Consider the following 15800-nt stretch of genomic DNA (forward strand, 5'->3'; position numbering starts at 1 on the left):
ATCAGAATGTAGCCCTAAGTACACAGGACATTTTAGAGGAGGAGAACTGTTCTAAACAAATACAGGTTCCTTCTCTCAGTAGGCAATCTAAAGGCTATATATAATGTAAACAATTTAAAATGCTAACTGCAACTCTGTGTTTGTATGGTATCTACTTTGTCAGAGAACAGATGGGTTTTCAGTGATGGGTTATTTGAAGGAAGAGGGTGACTGAGTTTTATGCACATGACTTGGGTGTTTTTTGCAGGCATAAGGGAACAGTGCAGAAAAACACCAAGGATGAGCAAATAAGAACAAGTGAGCACTTAAACTTGATGATTCAGCGAAGTTAGGAAAACAGGAAGGAGTATGGAAGGAAATAAGGGCAGAGGCAGGAGCTAAGTTAAGGACACCTATTAGAGGGATGAGAAGATGGTTGAGTTTTATGCCTCAGACCCTCTAGTCTAAAATCTGATTAAAGGATTTATTTAAATGCAGATTACTGAATTATTGGCATAGTTCTGCCTAGGATCAAGATTTTCAAACATAGGTTCATAAAGTTAGGCACCTACATCTGTAGTTAGGCATCCAAACAAGAGGCCTAACATCCCCAGCTCCCATTGACTTCAGGGGGTTTCTCACATATAAACATGAGTAGTTTAGCCCAATGTCCTATCTAGTAAGCAGTGTCAACTGCTTTCTTAGCACAGCATTAGGAACATGAGTTACAACCTTAACTGACATAAATCAGCATAATTCTATTGATTTCTCCGGAGCATTGCCAGTTACACCTGCTGAGGATGTGGCCTATGCATTTTTATAAACATTTAAAATCTGCTAACTGGGTTAATATATCTCAGAAATTGTTTTTATGTTTAGTTTTAAAAGAAGCCCTGTTCTGCCCCACCTTTCAGCTCACACTGGCTTACAGCTTAGTGAGACATTCCATTATTTTTAATGGACATGCAGCATGTTTGTGATACATCCCAAAGGCTGTATGAGTCATTTTTTCCTGGACATGTACATCATGCTTTATAGCAAAAGGGCTAGATTTCACTTGTCCTACTCTATGCAGATAGCTCCATATCCACGGGACTGAGTAAAGTAAGAAGGGTTTGACCTGTAAAATGGTTAATTCTCCATATAATTATAAAATATAACTATTTTTACCCTATAAAAAACAAACTTTGTTTTGAATATTTCATTTGATAGAACAGGGACAGTTGATAGAACAGGGACTGACAATAACAAGTCATTGCAAGTTTATCTTAAAATTCCATTTACTAGTGGAAAATGTCAGTGTCCCAATTAGAAATAGGAAAACATTGCTTAGACCAGAGGTGGGCAAAGTACGGCCCACGGGACCATCCTGCCAGGCCCTTGAGCTCCGGCTAGCCTCTGGCCCCTCCCCTGCTGTCCCCCCTCCCCCCGCAATCACACCACCACGGAGGCAGCGGGGCTGCGAGCGCTTGCCGCTCTGAGCAGCATGGTAAGGGGGCAGTGGCGGCACGCGTGGCAGTGGGGGGGGTGGGTAGGAGGTCCCGGGGGGCAGTCAGGGGACAGGGAGCGGTTGGATGGAGGTTCTGGAGCTGTTGGGGATGGGGAACAGGGGGGGTAGGATGGCAGTCCCAGGGGGCCTGTCAGAGGGCGGGGAGGTGGATAGGGGCTGGGGGCAGTCAGGGAGCAAGGGGGGGTTGGATAGGAGGTGCAGTCCTGGGGGGGGTGGTTTGGGGCAGGGGGTCCTGGGAGGGGGCGGTCAGTGGATGAGGGGCAGGGGGGGTTGGATGGGTCAGAAGTTCTGAGGGGGTCAGTCAGGGGGCGGGAAGTGGGAGGGGTAGATAGGAGGCAGGGGCCAGGCTGTTTGGGGAGCACAGCCTTCCCTGCCTGGCCCTCCATACAGTTTCGCACTCTGATGTGGCCCTTGGGCCAAAAAGTTTGCCCACCTCTGCTGTAGTCCTTAACACTCTTTGGCTTCAAAAAGAGTTTGCTGGAGTAAGGATTGAGTAATCCCCACTTGAAGTAAAGTCTGTGGGTGTCATTCTCCCTCCACATAGAAGAGATTAAAATCTACTAATTTCAACATGTGGAGTTTCTTACTCATTGTTCCACCAAGGGGGACATGTTTTGTCCCCCTGGGAATGAAGCCAAGGGTTCCATTCCTTTAACCCATGAAGCCCCAAGAACCACACAGATCTTTAGAGGATCCACATCAGGTGTGGGTATAACATTTCTCTCCCCTACACATCAAATCAGCTTTGCTGGCCAGTGTAGAGTGGGGCTGAGCCAGGGCCCACCTTCTTCCTCTCCACCCATCTCCATCCTTTTTGGGGTGGCTTGTACCAAGAGGACACTAGCAAGGCATAATCTGTGAATTTATGCCTGAACTCTGTGCAGAGAAGTGGGAGGCTCCTCTATGCATTACACAAGGGGTAGGCACAATCTATCCTATCAGCTTTTGTAAAACTTTCCCCTCCCCTGCCCTCCAAAAACCCCCAAACAAGCAAAGTTTTGGGCCTGAACTACTGGTCCGGGTCCTTTTCATTATTAATTAATTATGTGAGTATGACTAGCTGAATTTGTCTCTATCTCAGCTGGGTGCCTGTCATAGAACCATAGCGTTAGAAGGGACCGCAAGGGTCATCTAGTCTAACCCCCTGCCAAGATCCAGGATTTGTTGTGTCTAAACCATCCAAGACAGATGGCTATCCAGTCTCTTTTGAAAAACCTCCAGTGAAGGAGATCTCACAACTTCCCTAGGCAGTTGTTCCATTGTCCTACTTTTCTCACAGGTAAGAAGTTTTTCCTGAAATTTAATATAAATCTGCTTTGCTGTAGTTTTCACTCATTGTCTCTTGTCCTACCTTCTTTGGCAAGAGAGAACATTTTTTCTCCATCTTTCATATGGCAGCCTTTCAAGTACATGCTGAAATCCTTGTTAATTACCAGCTATCATCCCAACCTAGCAGGTTTTGTTCATGTACAATCACCTGAGTATATCTAAAGACACTCCCTCGACATCTCTGTGAACAAGAAACTACTAAATGAGAATATCATAGCTGAAAAAACAAGTTGTTAACCCAACATGTCTGCTAAGAGGCCTGATTATTGACTTTCATTATTGTTGGTTAGAAAAACTCAATGTTATGACTTCAAATGTCAGTTGAATTGTAAGCAAAATTAGAATTTGATTTCTGTTTATCAAACTTCCCCCACTTTTGGATATTGAGGCCAAGTCTACACAGGCAAGCCATTAATATAACTATGTATCTTGCTAGTATATCACTACTCTGCATCAGCATTCTTACACAGTGGTCTCCCTGTCTTTGGCTAAATGGTAGCAGCGAGAAATTCAGTGATTCTTAGGCAATAAAGGTGAACCCAGGAATTTCTACTCCTTATTCAGCGTATCAGGCTTCTCACATCTTCTCTGTGTTATCTCAAAAGATTTCACAACCTAAATGGGGTCACATTTGGTCAGTTCATGACAGACTCTGCTGTTATAGAGTTCGTTTTCCATGGAGGGTCAGATCATCAGCTGGTGTAAATCAGTGTAGCACCACTGATTTCAGTACAGCTACAGAGAGTTTTTTAAACTCTACAGCAGCTCAGAAAGTGACCTGGAATTTCATTAGTAACAGAACTGTAGGGCTCAGACAATTCCTCTAAATGCATCAACAATGCCCTTTTACAGGGGACTGACCTATCCCAGACCAACTTATGTGGTTTCTAATTATTTTGGCCAGCTCTATAACCCCTTGTAGCCCAATCCACTTGAACGTTTAGATGGGCTACAGCCAGTGCTGTGATAAATGAAAGACCGCCTAACTCTTCTAGGGACTCAAGTGATGACTACAGAGCTGTCACTCAGTACAAAGCAGCTCCTACTCTGTACCAAAAAGCAGTGGGACCAGGGATGCAAAGCTCACAGTATCATTCATGGGCTGCCTTTCCCCTGAGCACTGGCTGTACTCCTTGTAGATATTCTGCACTGTAGCCTTTACATTACCGGTAAGTGGTATAACAAACGACCCTTTAAATTCAAGAAAAAAAAAGTCATGGTGGGACTGTATCTTTGTTTCCATAAAATGAAGAAATTAAACTTCCAAAGAAGGGTGAGGTGAGAGATGTGTCAGTCGCATCAAACCTGACTGACCGCTCAGATAAAAAACTTCCGATGCCTCGCAGTTTTGCTTCAAGTGGCAAAAGCCATTGCAGCTAAAACATCCTTTGTCCCACTGTGGACAGCAGAGAGAGTGCACTGTAATTCTTCAGAGCTTTTTGTTTCATGTTATTTTTCACAGGGTAATTTCCCAGAGAAAGCGCAGAGCCAATTGTTTACTGTTATATTACCACCTTGAAATTAATTTAACAATTCTGTTTAATGAATGGCTGATGAAACATAAGAGCTTGAAAAGATTATATGTGAAAAGAAAGTGGATGATGTCGAGAGCCACAGAAGGGCTACTTTTTATTGTTATTTTTATTAATAGCCTGAAACCTTTTTGATCTCCATAGAAAGTATACATGCTATACATACTAATTTATGTGGGCTAATGATTGAAAATAAATGTGAGCTGCTTGAAAAAGCAAATTCACTCTCATTATGTGGACAGTTACACATGCAGGCTTAGATGCTGAAGGCCAGGTGAGCTACACTTGGCACAAAACTAGAGGTGGGGCAATGATGGCTTTAAGACACCTTTACTCTCCCCTGATACTGGGGATACCCCTGGGGCTCCTCTAATTTACACCCAGATCAGTGAAACACAAGGGATTGATCCTGCTGCTGCGGATCAACAGGACATAGTCATGCTCTGGTCACCAGTTCCTATAGGAGTTCACAGAGTTTGCCATTTCGTATTCGATCTGTAGGTCAGATCGAATATGAAATGATAGCTGTTTGGATAATGATATGATAGCTGTTTGGATAATTAACAGAGAAAAAGATAAAGGTCCAGTTCTTTGCTGTGCCAAAACTCTGAGTCTCACAGCTGAAGAGAAAAGGTGCCATCTTTGTGTTCTCCCAATCGCTGGGGAATTGAAGGTTGGTTTGTCTTCTAGGTCTGCTGTAAATTATGTCACTTTTAATGGCCCCCCTATTGCTCAAAGGACATTATCCCAGCCAGATTTGCCAGACGGCAGTGTGTTCTGGCCATGCCCCCTCACACCCGCATCTCACCCCAATATACCACCACCTCTTTGGGGAGCCAGCTGAGGTGGCACAGAGCCAAATACATGGATTTATAGCTGCCAGGGATTTCACTGCACCAAGGAAATCTCTTGCTGCCTATCTAGAGCAGCTTTAAGGGTGCTTTGGGTCAGAGAAGTGCAAAAAAGTCTTATCAGAGGCCAGAATCTTGCCCTGAATGTTTTCAGAGCATCTTCTTCCTGAACATCTTTAAACAGGCACTTTAGTTACTATAGCATGTGAGCTACAAAACAGGAAAGGAAGAGATAAAACAAAAAAATACCCTCAATTCTAACATCAGAGGTGATAGGGTGAAGCCAGTCCTACTGCACCATTCTTTTGAGCCATGGTAGTTAAAAAGAAAAACAAATGGCAGGCTTTAGGGTCTTGTATATTAAAAGCTTATTTTCTCCATCTCCCACAACAAGACACTACCATTTCTTAAGATTAATAGCTACTGTTGCAGTGGTATTGGCAGTAGGATCACACAACAACTGAGATTATTAAAAATGTCATGATACTTTGAGCAAGCGTAGGGTGGGGGTTAACCAAGTTGATCTGACCAAATTCCAGTGTTTACCTAAATTTCACCTGCAGTTTCTACTTAGTATATTTTTCTTCTTCATTCCCAATCCTAAATTGTTGCATAATTTTGCTGTTTGTTATTAAACAGCTTGCTACATTTCAGTTTCCTTCTCAGAGACAGCTGCAGTTCAGTGGTAGGTGAAGGAGCAGAATCATTACCATTTCTTTCCTTTAACCTTTCCATCCTCCACGCCATTTTTTTCCAAGTATAATAAATGACAAGAGGTTAGGATCTGAAATCATAGAAATGTTGGACTGCAAGGGACTTTATAGATCATCTAGTCCAGTCCCATGCACAGAATTTACCCCTTTGTTATTTCTATATCTGTGTGTTATTTTGTATACCATACTAGTGTGTGGTATATATTTATATATAAAATGGGCAAAAATCTGCTGTCAGCAACAACAGTTATAGTATTAATAATCTACCTACAATGCTGTAGGTATATATAGTGTTTTAAAGACATATAAGAAGCCAAAGTCCCTGCCCCAAGGAGTTTACACTCCAAACACCTGAACAAGGATTTGAAGCAGGACAAAATTAAGGCATAGGCACTATGGGTGTGTACCTAGGGCCCTTACTTTTGGACCTACGTGACAACATCAGAATCTCAGGTTTTATTTTTTTGAGTTATGTTTTTTACTCTCAGTTTTGAAGAATAGCTTGAAACTATGAACCAAGGGTAGCTGATGCAGAAATGTCTGCCTAAGTCATAGGGCTCCAGTCTGCCTTAGTCCAGCCCCGGATGACAGCTTCTGTTAAATAGCAGAAATTCAATCCAGTTAAAACAGAATTAATCTGGTTGGCTGGGGAAAAAAGTGGATGAGATGTCAGAGATAATTTCTGTCATTATTTCTGGAGCATCCTTTTGTTACTAAGATTCAGAGTCTAAAAGTACCACTGAATTCTTTCTCAGCACAATGGGGCTACATGTCTGTTACTGTGGGCGGAAATTAGCCTGCTATTGGATTCACAATCACAGTCCAGTTTGCTTTCAGGGTATTATACCAGCTAAAGTAATTTTGTACTGTTGTTTGAAAAATAGCTATTGACCTGTCAACAATTGGATGAAGTCATCATATGACTTTGTCTCAACCAACTGAATTACGGTTAGCAATCTGAAGTGTCAGGCCCATTGCATCTTCCTTCCACCTTTCAATTCTTTCTCAGCTGCTGTCAGCTGGGCTCCTATCTGTCAGAATGCTGATTGCTCCTCAAACAACTGGGTGAGCTTTTTTTCAGCTCAGCCATGTGCAGTCTGTTCCTATGAGTGTCAGATGTGCCTCTTTGGCACTGGGAGTTGTGTGCCCGTGGACTGAGGACAGTCTATAGTTTCATGAAAGGCACTGAAACCAACTGCCCCCACTCAATGCTTTATGCCATTTGTTCTAAGCAACCATTAGTGGACCGAATTACACACTGGCATAAGTGGGTGCAACTCCTCCCCTTGACTTTCACCCACACATGCCAGCGCTGAATTTGGTCTACTCTGCTGGATATAGTAGGAGTTTAAGTTAAGACCAGGCTAAATCATGATACTACTGGTTGTATGGAAAATGGACCACCTCTTAAAATTTCCAGTGATGTTTTCAATGAAACACATATAGCCCCTACAAAATCAAATTGAAGGGAAACTTGGGACGATTTCCTGATTCTAGTGGAATTTACTCCCTCTCTGGACATTATAAATCATCCCTGAGGTGCATAAAAACCACTTCTTAAAAGCAATCTTGTTTTTGCTTTTTGGAATAAACCAGATTGCATCAAATAGAAAGTATTTAAAAAACAAGAAATCCCCAGGGAAGGAGCTTCATGGCCTAAAGCACTTACAATCTGACACAAACAGCTTCGCCAAATTTTCAAACCTGGCTGCCTAACATTAGCCTCATAAATCCATATTTAGGCCCCAAAATAAAAAGTAAGTGCTCAGTCCCCACAAATTCTACTGAAGTCAATGGGAGCTGCTGAGCACTTTGAAAAATCAGGCCATTTTATGTAGGGGTGGAAATATGGATTTAGTAGCCTAATGTTAGGCACCCAAGTTTGAAAATTTGGCTTTTGTATTTAAATAGGACAATGAACAGGTTTTTCTTTCCTTCATCCCTCCTCCAATGATCAGTTGGCAAGAGCAAACAGGACAAATGCCCAGTTTTGCCACACACAAAAAAAGAAATTGGGTTGCTCAGGATAGGGCTTAAAAAGGGGACTGTCTGGGCCAAAACGGGACGTAGGGTCACTCTACTAACAAGCAACCACTACTGTGGTTGATTTTGTGATGTAGAATTCTGTCCAATAGCTACTGAACCAAAATGCCTGACTCATTTCACATCAACACCCATTAAATGGTAACAACACTGGGATATGTCATCGGGGGCCAGATTCAAACCATCATCTAGAAAACTTCATAGCTTGTTACAGTTACCAGCCCCCTACCCCATTCTTTCTCCATGTTATTCAGCAATTCTGTTATCTAAAATGAGCCATATTCTGTCCTCAGTTACACTGGTGAAATTAATGAGGTTCCAGTAGCGTAAGTGAGGCCAGATTTTGGCCCCTAGCAGTGAGCTGGAATTGTAATCATGATCTATATTCATATTACTTCATATTTTGCAATACACACTGAAGCAAGAGCTTGCTGAGAGAAATGGAGATGCTCTAATGTGACTTATTCTTATCTCTTGGGAAGAACCCAGAAGATAGTGTTGGACAATTGCTCCTCCAATCCAACGGTATATTCCTGTGGAGTTCTGCAGGGCTCCATTTTGTCCTCTCTCTTGTTCAGTCTGTATATGTAGCTGTTAAGAAGGTTGGCGAGGAAGCAAGGGCTGCAATATATCACTAAGCTGATGGCACTCAGCTACATGTTCCTTTCCCAGTCTCTGGGTGAGCTTGGGACATGGATGAGGCCAAGATGGCTGAGGATCAATCCAGATAAAAGGGAGATGATGTTGGTAGGCTGCAGAAAGCAGTCAAAAGATGTGGCAAAAATTAGATCTGTCCCTCTGCCAATGGGAGTTTCTCTGCCATGTGTCACTTAACCTAGGAGTCTAGTTAGATTCCCAATCATTGCTAAATGGTAGCCAAAACCATTGTTTTTTTCATTTTTTGTCATTCTAGTGGGTTGTGACAATTTCTTTCCAGCCTGGACCTCACCACTGTGATGCATACCTTTGTCACCTCCAGACTGAACTATTGTAATCTGCTCTATTTGAGATTGCACCTTACAGCCGTTCACAAACTAAGTTAGTGCAGAATCTCTTTCTCTAAGTTCTTCTATGGCCCTTGTCACCATAGTATTTTAGCACTAGCCATCTTGCTCAGTGGAGCATTACACTGCAAACAATTTAAATCAGTGTTTTGTGAAATGATTGGCTGCCAGTGGGTTGCTGCAGTGATCTATAAAGCATGGTATGATGGCCTAGAACCTGCCTACATAAGAGAATGCCTCTTTACCCATGTCATACTGCTGCAGCTGAGATCCACAGAACTGGACCCTCCAATCCTGCAAATGAGAAGGGTCTATTGGCATATCTTTTCCAGCCACAATGGTCCCGTTCCCGTGGAGCACTCCCCTCCTTTAATTTGAAATACAACAGATCCGATCTTCAGAGCATGCTGCAAATTTCATCTTTAAGAGAGTTGTTGAGCAGGGAAATGCTGGTTAAGGAATGACAGCGGGGTATTAGTTTATTTATTGTTGTTGTTTTTATAGTTTGTAGGGTTACTGCTGCTTTTTTGTTTGTTTATGGTGATTGTGGCTGAAAATTTTCCAAGTAGTTGAGGAGATTCAAACAAGTCTGCTATTAAAAAAATCATTAGAGAGACAAGGTGAGTGAGGTAATATCTTTTAGAGACAAGCTCTCTCACCGAGAGAAGTTGGTTCAGGAAAAGCTATTACCTCACCCATCTTCTCTCTCTAATATCCTGGGACTCACACAGCTACAACTACACTGCATACTACAGTCACTAGCAGATACGTGTCTCAGTGCCCTTGACTACTTTGAAAATCGCCACTTGTACTTTTAACAAATCATCATGGGTCCTGGCCTGTGGCATTACATAGAGGCCCTTTGTGGCTTCATAGATCTAAACGCACACCATGAATGAAATTCTCCCTTCACTTGTACTCTGCAACCGTGTTGACTTCAGTGGGGATGCAAGGGTCTGACTGAGGCTGCCTGAGTAGAGTGTCCACCCCCCTAATTACATACCAGTATCTTAACCATTGCAATTAAGGGCTCAGAGCAAATGCACCATTCCCCACACAGGCAAACCCTGGCAGGAGAATGCTAGAGGAAGCAGGGGCACGTACACATTATTGAAAGGGAAGCAAGGCCCACTGCAGATTATTTTCATTATGCTCCTCATAGTGCCATTGTGCCTCACAAAAGCATAGTGTTTCCTGGCATGACTCCTTATGTGCTGCACCCCTCCCATCGTTCCCAAAGTGACTCTGTAACATAAGATTTCATCTGCTATTATTCTCATGGCAAGGAGTGCTCTCTCTGCCCCTTTCTAGGCCTTGCCCATCACCACAGTATCTGTGTGCCTGTTCCCTGTTCTTCCGCTAATCTACCATGTCTCTGGGGCAAGTTAGTCAGCCATGCTGTACCTTAGCTGCCTCATCTTCCCATTTTAAAGAACAATACTCACCTCCCGGGGGTGTTGTGCAATTCAATGTTTGTAAATTCATTAAGGCTGGTAACACACTCGAAGATCCTCAGATGAAAGGTGCACTAGAAGTGTAAATTATCAGTACTATTATTATTAGCCCGGGAGTGGGCAGATTCAACTTGCCTCAACTGGCTCTTCAGCCTCATTTACACAGAAGAGCATCCCAACTTGTGTTTAAGCAGCACTGCCAACACAGGCTGCTCTGAAGGAAGGAAATCACACCTCCTCACCTGGTGGCCTCACTCTGTGTCACGTGCACTGACAAAAACATGAGAAAGGGCTGGGTTGGCCTGCTGAGTAGAATTTTTTTTTAAGGCTTCATCTACACACACCAGTGCAATACCCCTAGTGTGGACACAGTTGTACATGGTACAGCTCTCTCTCATAAGGGAAGGGGAATAAGCTATCCCAATATAAGGTACCCTTCTCTGGGATAACTGTGTCAAACCCCTCAATGAAATAGTCAAATCAGTGCAAAAATTTGGCACTGCTCAGGCCTGATAGATACAAGGAAGCAAAGTGATGACTGTCAGATGGGATACTTTTGTTCCCATGAGTAATATGTTACTGCTCTAGTGGTCCCATTGGTTTCAATTAGGTCATTTGATGAGTAAAGTACCACTAAAAGGGATCAAGGTTATCACAACCTTGATTTCTGAAAACAGCCCGAATCAGTACTTCTCACAAAATCTTGGTTGTTCAGTTCTCCGCGTGGTTAGGCGAGACTCACCGCACAGGGCCTGATCCTACACTCTTTATTGACACAAAACTCCCACTGACTTCAGCCTGGAGCTTTGCCTGAGCAAAGGAGAGACGAATCATGTACATAAGCTTGAAAATAAATAAATAAATCAGTTACTGCACAGGTAGCAGCAGATTTTCCAGATCTGTGGTGATGCACAGATATCTAGCCCATTGCTATATTTCTTACAGGCAAGCTCAGTGAAAGTGCTTCAGACTTCTGCTCGTAGTACAAAATATTATTACACCAAAGATCAATGTATCCTAATGGATTTAACTCAGAAGGACAAAATTTTCTTCTTTTCAACTATCCTGACTTCAACAAAGGTTTTTCCTTGTACACCAATGAATAATATGGCCACCAACTTCTCATTTATACATGTATTTCAAGGACATGAGGTAAAAACTAGTGGTGACAAATCTCAGTAGGACTCAGGGGTCGGCTCTGAATTCATTCATCAATATGGACTTGGTGCTCTGGTATCTACTATTCTTATAGACAATAGGTTTCACCATTTCCCCTCACCTCTTAAGTATTAAGAAAACTTGGTTGAAATCTTTATTCTTTCCTTGGATAAAGCTCGCAGTGAGGAGGCACGGTGGGTTTTGCCTGGATCAGAGCTTGGCTCCTTAATTGTTGCCACTTTTTCCGAACACAGTTGAATTAGGGAAATGTCGAGCTTGCTATGTTATCTCAATTGTTGCTCTAGATAACAATTCTGTTCCTTGTCAGATACTTAAGATGAGAGGATTCTGTTTGTTCCTTTGCTTATTAGGACACTTAGGTCTGCAAAAAGAACTGTAGTAATAAAATAGTATGAATTGTGCCCATGTTTATACTGAAACTGTGTGCTCTTGGTTACAGACAGATTTCATATTCATTTGTTCTGTCAGCGACAGGATAACTATGATCTGGGTCCTCTAGGAGAGGAAGGAGCAGAGGTGCTTAAGGGTGACTCTATCTATCTCTGCCAGGGTCTGCAAAAGCATCATCACCTCATGGTCACTGGGATCAAATGCAGTGAATAGCAGTCAGGGCCTGTGGAGGTCAATGGAAAGACTCCTATTGACTTTAATAGGTTTGGGTCAGGCCCCAAAAGAACCATCATGGATGTGATCTTGTCCATCACTATGGGAAGATCACTGAGACGAGGGCTATGTCTGCTCCATAAACAGCAACAAAACCAGTCTTCCTGGATCCCACAAATCTAAGGATTCCAGGTGGAGCCAAGGCTGTTTTACCAAAAAACTAGGAAGATAGGAGCCAAGGGGACAACAGGAGATCTTCAGCAAAAGCCTAAAATCTACTTGTTTGACAGATGCGAGCACCCTGTCCTCAGCAGTGAGGCCTTGGTTTTCTCCATCTTTTAGGGACTCCACATCTCCGTACAGGATTTAACCAGCGATGAGGTACATGGACATGAAGTTCCCTGAGCATTTCCAGAACTTGAGAGAGTGGAACCTGCTGAAACTTGAGGAAGGAGGTGTGCCTCCCTCTGCCAGCAGTGGTGGTTTTTCTTTGTGTGTGTATGTGGGAGCGGGGTGGGGAAGAGGGTCCCCTGTCTCATGAAAGATTATGTGGCAAAACTAAAAACCACCAGGCATTAGTCTCTTGTCATATTCAGTTCTTTTGGTAAACATGTACGTTTATCAAGGGATTCTAGTACACAGATGGCAGTCACCAAGAGCTTTGGAGACACAATAAGATCACCATTGAAAGACAAAGTGAATATCCAGCCAGACTACTTTAAAGACCTAGCTAGAGATTGATCCCTGTGGCACTTGATCTGCAAGGAGGCTACATCCCTTTGAGATTTGCTTTGATGATAATGATACTCAGGTCTCTGTCTCCCCATGTCATAAAGCGACCTTCAAATGAACACTTTTTTGAAAAGGAACATAGAAAGGTAGGCCTTGGCATGTTACCTAGAAAAACTCAGGAGCATTCCACTGTTAAAATGAAGTAAGAGATTGCATGCCAAGCTCCAGATGAGTGCACTGTATCGTAACACTGCTGATTATTTCTTGGGAAGGCAAAAGGATGTGATCAGGAAGACTGAAATTGTAAATGACCAGTTTGTATATTTGATTTATTTATTTATTTTAAGGAAAAAGTAGGCAGAGAAGCCTTGTCTAAACTTAGGGCTAGATTTGTCACTTTACAATCTTCCCTGGGTAAGGGATAATATATACTTGCACGGTCCTAGGAGCAGCCCAGGGTGCAGATTGTGAGTCACTCGTTGGTAGGCCTGTACGAATCAGCTAGTGCGCTAACTCAGTGGAGGCAAGGGGACAAGGCTCTGCCCAGCTGTCTATAAAGGCTCTGTGGAATCAGCGTCCCTTCTTGCATTGCAACCTGTGGTATGGGCATTCAGTGCAAGAGAAGACGGAGGGCACCTTACCTCTCAGTGCGGGTGATGACATAGGCCTGAAGGTTTTAGTGAAATGTGTCCCACCGCCCCCGCCCTATTGTTCTAGCATCATAACATCCCCACAGGTGCTAGCAATGATGTGAGCACTGGCATAGGCAGGGTACTAATGGGGTTAACCACCGTCTGAGCGAGGCTGCACCCTTCTGTGGTAAAAGCACTGCCTGCACTAGCAGTCTCGCCATCTCCTATTGCTGAGGCTGGCCTGGTGCTCAAGCAACGACGAGAAATTTCTCTGCAATCCAGTGTAGACTCTGCCGCACAGCCTCACTTTCAGTGAGTTTGTGGGCTTGTTCTTGCATGCATGCAGGTGCTTTTCTGCCTGACTCCTCTTCTGTCAGAGATTCATGCAATGCACATGACTAGAGAAGAGTCTGTCTAGCCAAGTTTGTATACAAATCAGGGATTTGTAGGAGGACATTCAGTAGTGCGTGCACAAGTGATCACCTACAGATGTGCAGAAAAACCAAGTGTCACTGTCATGTCCATATTCTTCACTATTGTTAATCACATCCTGTTAAGTGTCTTGGAGGAGACAACCAGATTTTTTGCCTGACAGGCTGATGGGTTTGCTTCATGCCTTTTACCAACAGAAAGATCATCTCCTGCTTCACTGGGGGCTTTTTCGCTTGCATCCTCTTCCCCTTCTCTTACAGGATGTCCCCAAGCACATCCACCTGTAAAAGCCAGTGTTCGTGTTGCATTGAGAAGGCGATTAACACCAAAAATGGACCTTGCTCTTTATATTGGGAATAGCCCTTTGAGAAACTTGTTCCAACATGAACTATAGGATTTTTGCTCAGGCAAACAGTTTTCCATCTGGCACACAAAACTTATTTGAGAGGTGTGGCTTCTGCTGGGACTATAGGCATCAATGAGTCACACCTATTTAGTACTGATGCAGTGCCCTACCTTAAGGAGTGTCTGTTTTTCTCTCCTCTCTGTCTCTCTGTCAGCCATTAATGGTCTTTAGTTAAGGTGCTTTGAGAAATCACTTGAACTCATCAATGCTGTTCCTGTTAGATATTCACTCTGGCCAGTGGAGTGGCAGGGACTTCAAAATTGGTATAGTTTAAAGTACTAAGATTCCCAAAACATAGGCCCTCGCTATGTTTCAAAGCTGTTTGTTTCAAGTTCAAAGGACATGCTGCACAAGAGGGAGTGATAACTCATTCTCAAGAGATGCCAGCTTCAGTCAGCGTGCCAATAGGTTTATGGCATTAGCTCTGCTTTAATTAGGGTTGGGGTGTGTCTTTTCATATTGATAAACATCACAACGCGTAGGAAGCAAAGTCTGAAGCAGTCATCCTGCCACACCTCACCTGTGGGGTATTCTCTGTATGGCCTTCAGCACATTTCAGAGCCCCAGTTTCCTAAAGCACCATTACACCAAGAAAAATTTGATGCTGCCCCTTCCTTCCCCCTGGCATAAACCTACTCAAAGAAATTCCAGAAAGGTGAATGGATTCTGAACAGAGTTGTTACCATGCCAGTTTGGAAGGGCAAGAAGGAAAACTGGATGTGATAATACTTTGTGTGTGCTAACTATGACAGGATAGAATGCCTTTAAAGAAACCGTCTGTAGATTACTTGGTAAGTAGAATAAGCGGGGCACTGAGAATACTAGAGGCGTGATTCTGAAGGGAGAGGATTGTACCTTAAAAAGGCCTTGTCTACACAGGATGGGGGGGTATATGTCACACTAACTTTAGTTTGATTGCTTTAAAATGACCTGCATCCACACAATGCAATTCTTATGCTTTAACTGGCAAGTTAATACAAATTTTATTGTACACTTTGAAAAGTTACAAATTTAATTAGATTGAGTTAGTGCAAAGTAATGTGCTTGTGGACACATCTTTACTTCACACTAGCTTGGCAGTCCTCCAACTGCTATCCCACACTGCTTTGCAGGACACTGGGACTTGTGTGTCTGTTTACCTATGGGCTCTCTGATGCTCTGGGATCCACTTGACTAGATGCCACTTCCCCATTCAAATGCTAACAGAATACCAGCATTGGTCCATTTGCTGTTGCACGCTCCTGGAGCTGCATACTTCAGCATTATTCCACTATTGTTATAGCAGTGTTATACAATGTCTCATGCAGATGCCTGGAACCTTGCAGAGGTGCAGGCAACCCTTACAAAAACAAAAAACAAAACCCCAATCCAATAAAGACATGCATGAAGCCTTATTAAGGA

This window comes from Caretta caretta, chromosome 2 (assembly GCF_965140235.1).
Source record: "Caretta caretta isolate rCarCar2 chromosome 2, rCarCar1.hap1, whole genome shotgun sequence".
Classification (NCBI taxonomy): Eukaryota; Metazoa; Chordata; order Testudines; family Cheloniidae; genus Caretta; species Caretta caretta.